The sequence below is a fragment of the Dermacentor variabilis genome, chromosome 11, assembly GCF_050947875.1.
Source record: "Dermacentor variabilis isolate Ectoservices chromosome 11, ASM5094787v1, whole genome shotgun sequence".
Classification (NCBI taxonomy): Eukaryota; Metazoa; Arthropoda; class Arachnida; order Ixodida; family Ixodidae; genus Dermacentor; species Dermacentor variabilis.
In genome coordinates, this window is record NC_134578.1 from 73,862,766 (window position 1) to 73,871,227 (window position 8,462).

The window sequence follows — 8,462 nt, forward strand, 5'->3', positions numbered from 1 at the left end:
TGTGTTTAGGTGAACCTCTCATTAGTATTTGCTGCTATTTTTCAGCGATCAAGTACATAATAAGCAGAAAAAAAATGTCCTTCCAACCGACATATAAAACCTGAAGGAAGGACTCCCTGCAGAAGTATGCTTGATTATCGCCTTTTGATGCCCTTCGCGAGCGACAACTCATTAATATCTCCTTATACAAAAGCCCTCAGCAAAAGGCGCTTAACAGGCGTAGGCTTGAGAACAGGTAGTGTTGCCTTTTTTATTCGCTTGGGTGGCTACGCGGCATAATGTGAGTATGAAAAGAAATATTAGCATACAGGCCAGTTTCATGCTGATAGTGCAGCAGCGACTTGCAAAAAGTGTTGTCGACCATTCATTTTTCGTAGGCTTCTGCTTGGTTTAACTTTACACCTCTGAGTACACCTTTCGCGAATTGTATTTGTACCAGGACACGTCCACGGATACATCCTTTTCAAAAGCATGAGCGGAGCACTTCGGACAGCGGACATAAGCTTCGCACCGTTGACCCTAAGAGCAAGTGGTGGCTGATGTAAGGGTCACCCCGACCCCGAGCGTGCGGACGTACGTCCTCTACCCGGCAAGGAATAACGCGACTGTTTTGTTCGCTAATCGCTTATGGTTGGAAGTCTCTCTACAAACACATTTCCTTCTGGACTCGTTTTCTCCGGTAATCAGCTTTACAGCCAGAAGCTAGTGTTGAGAATGCACATCATGGAAGCGGCTCGCAAGGCTGCCTTAAATTTATAAAAGCGTTGGTCCATGGCATGTACACTTTGCCTTGCATGTGCATGTGAATTCTTGTACATAATTTTCTTGCTTGGCATTTGAAGTTACGGCTCCAGTAACTCTAGAGGCTGCTTTCAAATTGGCAAACATTTTGTTGATCGGACTTCAGGAAAAATCGTTCATTTTCTTTTCATTTTCGACAGATTATCAAATTATAATCCTCACTAGCATTGTGTTGAACAAACTGTTCCAGTGTGAGGCAATGCTTGGTCATCATCATCAGCGGCAGCCTATTTTATTTACGCTGCAAGTTCAAGTCCTCTCCCTGCGATCTCCAATTACCTACCCTTGTTCTCAGCCAACCGATTCTAACCAACGCTTGCGAGCTTCTTACTTTCATCAGCCCACCTAGTGTGCTCCCGTCCTCGAAAGCACTTCGCTTCTCTTGGCGCCCATTCTGCAACCCTAAAGGTTCACCGGTTATGTAACCGACGCACTACATGACCAGCCCAGCTCCAATGTTTTTCTTATCGTGAATTACAGTATCTGATTTCACCGTTTGCTATCTGGTCCACTCCACTGTCTACCTGTCTCTTAACATTACGCCTAACATTCTTCGTTCCAATGCTGTTTCTCGGTCCCTAACTAGATCTCGAGCTTCTTTGTCTGTCTCCAAGTTTCGGTCTCAGATAGCACCAGTAGAATGCTCTGATTATATACCTTTCTCATTAATGATAACGATTAGCTTCCAGTCAGGATCTGAAAATGTCGGCCCTATGCGCTCCATCACATTTTTAATGTTCTGTATATATCCTTCTCTTGCTCAGGGTCGCCTGAGAGTAATTGACCTAGGTAAACGTACTCCTTCACAGACTCTAGGGGCTGAAAGGCGATCCTGAACTCTTGTGTCCTTGCAAGGCTATTCATCGTCATCTTTGTGTTCTGCATAATAATCTTCAATTACACTCTTACACTCCCTCTGTTAAGGTCCTCAATCATTTTTGTAACTTTTTTTGTAACCCGCATTTGTTTGTTCGTTTCTGTTGCACAACCTCTTCATGGCCAATTCCCTACTGTAGGTGTTTGTCACAGACAGGCAGGAGAACAAGAACAAGCTCAACAACTTGTTTTTCTATGAGGTGAAATTCTCCGTTTTAATGTGGTCGTGGAAGGTCAGGTTTGAGTGTGCAGTGTAGTTATGTACGGTATCGCTGTTTTTACAGCGTAGCTGCATATGGCTAGGGTACCATACATTTTCACAAAAACTATCATCATCAATTGCTCATACCCCGTGAGCAAGCAAGAATGCAATGGCTCATAGCCCTGTAAGGCAGATACTAGAACCAATCAGCAAAGTAAAGCGAACAGTGCTTACTGTCTTTCTAAGAACGCATACAATATACAGAACAGCGTGTCCAACGCTTTCATCATCCGTAGTTCATAACCCCGTAAGCAATCAAAAAATGATATGGCTGCTAGTCCTGTAATACCCCCAGTCACACGGGCACTTTCAAAATCCTTTGAGGTTAAGGAGCACTGAGCTTTCAAGGGCACATTAGTTCACGGGATATGTGTCGGTGCTACACGGTCTCCAGATTGTCTCCGCTGAAGCTTTTAACAGAAATCGCCACAAATCCTTAGCGCTGCCATCGCCTCGAAAGTAATAAAATTATGGTGCAAATGCGTCTTATAATAAATTCGTGATATTTTTTCCAGCAATATTTATTTTTCCTAATACTAGAAACATTAAAAAGAAATGCACGCGTAGTAAAGGCATTACTTTACCAAATACAGTTGTATATATTGTAATTATGGTCATCATGTGTACCGCTTCGTATACGGCATGTTGGAGTCGATTATTCGTTGTTGCCCTTGCTTAAGCTGCTTTGTTTAGTGTTCTCGCATTTTTTCTTCAAAGCAACGATTCTGAATACGAGGTACGACGCTGAAAACACGAAAAAAAGGTATGAAGTAGCAATGGCAATTTCTGCAGTGGCATCGCTAGAAATAGACGTCGAGGCTTCATGCAAAGAGGTGCGCGATATACGGCAGCGTCTCATTGCCAACAACTACCTGTTGAAGGCGCTCGCTTCATCGTGACGCGCAGTTCAGCGATGGGTCTGAGCCTGTCGTCGCCATGAAGAATGGTTCGAAAGAACACTACCAAACCTTGCCAGCCGACATATCGAACAGTCGTTCAGAGTATCTCAAACGACGTTAAGATACTTGGTTGACGTCTGCCGGCCAGCAATGCAACAGCAAGCGACTAATAAGAAAAGCATGTCGCGGTCAGCTTGTACAAGCTGTCCTCCTGCGCAGAGGACAGAGCCACCGCGGACATCTTGGGCATTGGTCGTTCTACCATGAATGTTATATACAAGGAATTTTATGCGACTGTCTTTGCCACCCTCGAAAAGGAATAGGTGAAAATACCTTCATCGGACGACATTCCAGCGCATGTAAAAGAACTCCAGGCAGCGTATGACTTTCCGCAAGGCGTCGGGGCCCTGGACGGCTGTCACATACCGGTATCGCCGCCAAAGGAGCACACAAGTGATTATTATAACTACAAAGACTGGTAAGTATGTCTCTATGGGTATTTTTGTTGTTGTTAATGCGATGAATAATTATGGCTGTAGGTGATGAAAACGTTTCACCAAATTGAAAGATTAACATTTAGCCTTGCCTTCGTTAAATGTTTTCAAAGCAGTTAAAAGATAAATGCTAGGATTGCTGCCCCTTTTGGTATTTCAAGTCATTACGCTCGTTCTTAGTGGTGCACTATTACCTGTGTAAGTGTAATTCACTGCTATTTATTTTCTTGTGCTCTGTAACTTCACAGTTATAACGTTGTTCTTTGCAGGTACAGCATCATATTGCTGGCCCTGGCCGAGCATAGGTACCTCTTCAGGTACGTGAACGTCGGTTCACCAGGGCGCTGTCACGACGCGTATGTCTACCGCCAGTGTACATTGACCGATATGGTTGAGGGACTCTTGTTCCAAGCCCCAACAGCAACAATCAGCGGAGTTGTGGGGTCACCGTTGATCCTGTGCGACCAGGCGTTTCCGGTGGCATCTAACCTAATGAAGCCCTTCAAGAGCTTTGGAGAGAACTATCGGCACAGGTCGTACAATTATAATTTATCAAGCACCCGGAGGATTGTTGAAAACGCGTTTGGGAGGCTGAAAGCTTAATTTAGGCTGGTTCTGAAGAAAATGGACGCGGACATTAGGAATGTGCCAATGATCATAAGGGCCTGTTGCGTGCTCCACAACATATATGAACCCTTTGGAGGCTCTCTTTCACAACAGTGGCTGCATGAGTATGATATTGAAAGTATGCTGTATCTGCAACCTGAACATTCTACAGATGTGCAAATTGGAAGCGGACCAAATGTTTGAGGAGCGCTCGTTGAATATCGCGAGCGTGAAGGCCACCAAAATTTGTGATGCAGGGCTGTGTTCAGTTTACTGCGCTGTTCGTCATTGTCCACTTGTACGCATACATATCCACATTTTTTGTATCCCCTTTTCAATTCTCTGTGAAATGCAAAGTAGTTTGTAAGTCAAAATAAAGTAGCTACGTCACTGACTGACAGCATGTTAGCGGGATCATCACGTTGCTTCACAAGTTATCTTTATCGCAGAAACAACAAAGTTGCCTGATGATTGTGTGCATTACAGTGATGTGAAATAGTTTCAAATATTTTTTAGGTCTTTTATCAACACTTTCTCTAAGCTCATAATAGCCGTTACTTTCAGTCAAACTAACAATTCCACACTAAATAGCGAATTGTAGGAGCTGCTGAACAGCTCCCTGTTATGTCTCTTGCAGCTAGCAACTGGTATGTCACACACGATCATGGTCCTCATACAGTACTATATTTATTTTGTAGCAGAGATTGTACGAAAATTAATTTGAAAGCTGAATGACTTCTCCAGAGTGGGACCACCATCACATGATGCCAGATGTATTTTTTAATGAATGTGAAGCCCGAAATGGGCAAAAAAAATGAGGGCAAATTAAGAGTGCGATGATCACTTGCATGCTCGGCACGAGCAGTCACTGATCATAGAATACAATAACAGTGCAAGAACATATGTTTGTTCACAGTCCAAAAGTTCAAACCAACATTTATGGGCAGGCTGCCCTACAACCACAGATCACCTTTTAAGCTCTACTAGCACATGTGAACATAGTGGGTAGCCGTTCGCGACTCTACTCTAGCACAGCCAATAGTTCCGACAATTTCCCCATATATTCAACTGCCATTTTTGTTTAATGAAGCAGCTGTTCTATATAAATATGACAGGAGAATCGATTGATGGAAACCATGTTTCTTGGTCCCTTTTATACATGTTTGCTGCCGATGTGCGCCAGCTGATGCTCGCACTCTGTATACTTACAATATACAAGCTTTGTCAGGGAAGTAGTTGGACCGATTTTTTTGCACTACAATGTGGTGAAGGAGTAACATGTTATTGCTCTAGCTGAGTGGTGGGGGTCTCAGCCACGGTTGCACCAGTCGTCTGCAAGCCTTCAGGGAGTGTAGATAAAGTGTAAGCTGAACCCCTTTAACAGTGCCTTGTCATCTACAGAATGAATCGTTTGTTAGAGCAGCGTTACGCAGTGAAGTTTTGCTTCAAACTGGATAACAACGGCGAGTGAGACCCATTGCATGATGAAGTGTTTTTGAGTGGCACAAATTGTTTCAGGAGGGAAGAGAGCAAGAGGCCGTAACGAGGAAGCTGAAGCGCATTCCAGTTTCTACGTTCCAAGGAGCATTCGGTGATTGCCAAAGTAGCTCAAAATGCTGTGTTGATGCAGACGGGGCATATTTTGCAAACTATTAAGCCGATTTGTCCAAAGTGTGAATACATTTTTTTAATTCAGTCCTACTACTTTCCGGACAAACCCTGTATGTATGTTCACAATAGAATTTGTCTATTAAGAATGCTTATGTACTAATAAAGAATTCCAGCATCATGCACCAACAACCTACAGCTGATAGTCCTGAGGCTGTATGCTGAGCAACATCTGCATCAGTTTCATTCTTCACTGGGTACAAGGACGAAACGAGTAATAGGTCACTACAAATGCGGGAGCGTGACCTACAGTCAATCTTTATTAAAATACTGCTCCAGCAGGCCATCAAGCTTTTCTTGGGCAAATATCTGTCGCTCTCTGAGCACCCGCTCTTCTTTGGTTGGCGATTCTAATGCCTGCCGAAGCAGGCGTTGCTCATTAAGGAGGTCCCTCTGAAATTCGCTTGTGCCTGTCAACTTTGTCTTTCGAGGACGACGCTGGTTTTCGTTTGTTAGCTGAGTTCTCTGCGATGGCGCCTCATCTGCCAGTTCTGATGTGACGACTGCTTCCGGTGGCTCCAGCTTCCATTCATCCTGGGTGTTGTGTGGCGATTGATAGCCATGTTCCTTGCTACAGATCAACTGAAGGGTCAAAAGAATTGTATCTTAAGCACACAACCTACTTAGCTCATTAAGACTACCTTATCACACCGGACTATCACAACCATGCACTTGTCTTCTGTATGCATTTTTTAACATTTTGGCTCTAGTGTGTTCATGACAACAAGAAACCTCGTGTTGCACACTTTCTCCACCCAGTTTTACCAGAAAACATGCGATTTGTAGCGCTATACATGAGAAGATAGGGCGCTACTCAATTATATGCCTGCATTCACATTCCAATGCTTTAAAAGGCATTCTTGTCTGCATATGTAGGTACATTGCTCGATATGTGGCCTTGTTACAGCTTCAGTACACGTAAGTTCTTTATGTCATTAAATGTACGACGAGAGCAAGGAAAATTGCTGAAGCATTAATTAAGCTTGATGTGTTTAAGCAATTCACCAACAGCATCATTAAACTGTACTTGAATCATGCTTCTATTTCATGCTGCTTTCCATGCTTTTCTGTCACTTCCTCGTCATTCACTTGATGTATACAATTTTCATGCTTTCGAATAAAAAATTTTCGGGAGCAGTTGACGTGCCTCACTTGGCAATATTTTTTTGCGTTTTCAGGCATACTTATCCGAAACTAGCGGACTTGTCCATTTTTATGCATTAAAATGCACGTCATTCTGAGTCTGCTTCATGCACTTTAATGGGCATGCATTTGTACGGGCGTATCACGACGAACTTGCCTGTTCAACTGTGACATCTGTGCGCGCGGCGCTTTCTTCTACCAGCGACTGGTCATTCGCTGACAGCGTTCCGAGAAAGCGGTGTATTTCACTAAAACACAGCCATGACACAGTTGCAGAGCCTGTTGTTCGCTTCTTTGTCCTACTTCTGGAGAGGTTGGAGAACAGCATAAGTGTCATTAAATAAACTAGGCAAAATCCATAGGCGTAGTAAGCCCACTTCATGCAGGAAGAAAATTACAGTATGTGCTTCAGTGCTATACTTTCAAAATATGTTTTGGCAACTGTGTCCGTGTGCCAGTGGCCTCGATTAAGCATGACATAACTAGCATTTGCGCAACTCTCAAAATTAACATGCATGCACGCACTGCTGCTTGGACAATTTTCACTGTCACTTAGCAGGCAAGCGGATTTTGCACCATCCAGTAGACATGGTTAGCTGCCTTTGTAACAGGGAATGAATACTTTAGGCCATCTTATGTTCCATCAAATCACGCTATAGTTACACACCTTCCTTAACGCTCCCAGCTGGTTTTTTGTTTCTTTGAAAGACAAGCCCAGCACATATGGATCTGAAACGGACGCTGCTGTGGTGTTCGTGTGAGGGAATTCGGCTGTTGCTTCTAAAGTTTCAATTCGGAAGGCATATCAAGTGCATCTTCACGAGATACAATAAGACAATGAAATAAAGCAATGCAGTTGCCCGTTGAATGAGCCACGACCGATCGACGAAAACATGTGCATGAACCCCCACACACCTCTCACGACATGAGTATACTAGTCCCAAATGACTTGAAAATTAAGTGCCCACGCTGTTTCTGCCAATGTGCAGCGCATAGTATTAAGACTTACCTGTATATTGGGGTAAGGTTGTCTATCTTGCTCCGCACCTGTTTCCTTGTTCCGATAATTCTGAGCCTGGCGAGTCCTTGCACAATGTTTTCATATATTCTAGCATTCCTCCGCTCTCTTCTCAGCTGCTCGAGATGCTCTTCCCAAAGGCTTATCAACGCCCATGTCTCCCGTTCGCCCCACGTTGTTCGTAGTTGCGGCGGGGCCGTCTGTTGGGTTGCCGTTACCAAGGGGTCGGAGCCGCTCATTCATTGTTGCTGGGCAGCGAGAGGTACGCGTAAACGCGGTAAAATAAAGAACTGCAAAACGAGCCACCAGGGAAGAAGACGCGCAGAAAAAAGCCGAGGAGACTGAGATGCCTAGCAGCCGCTCAAGAAAGAACCGATTCGCACATGGCACCCGTGTTCTGTCGATGTTGCTGCTGACGACAGGCCGAGTCGGCACTGCTGTACCTGTACCTGTATCATGAGGGAGATTGCGGGCGTCCCGAAAGTGTTTAGCATTTTATTAATAGTATTGGGTACTTATAAGCTTGTTCTGAAGAGGTAAAAATTGAACTTCCATATTTGTGGAGATTTTATTTCTGCTGTCGGACGCCCTGTAGGCTCGAGAGTACTTCCTCGAGGTTTCAAAAGACGAACGCGCAGTCCTTTGAATCAAAGCTCCCTTCCAGTAGGGCTCCTTTGCTGTGCCTGCGCGACAGT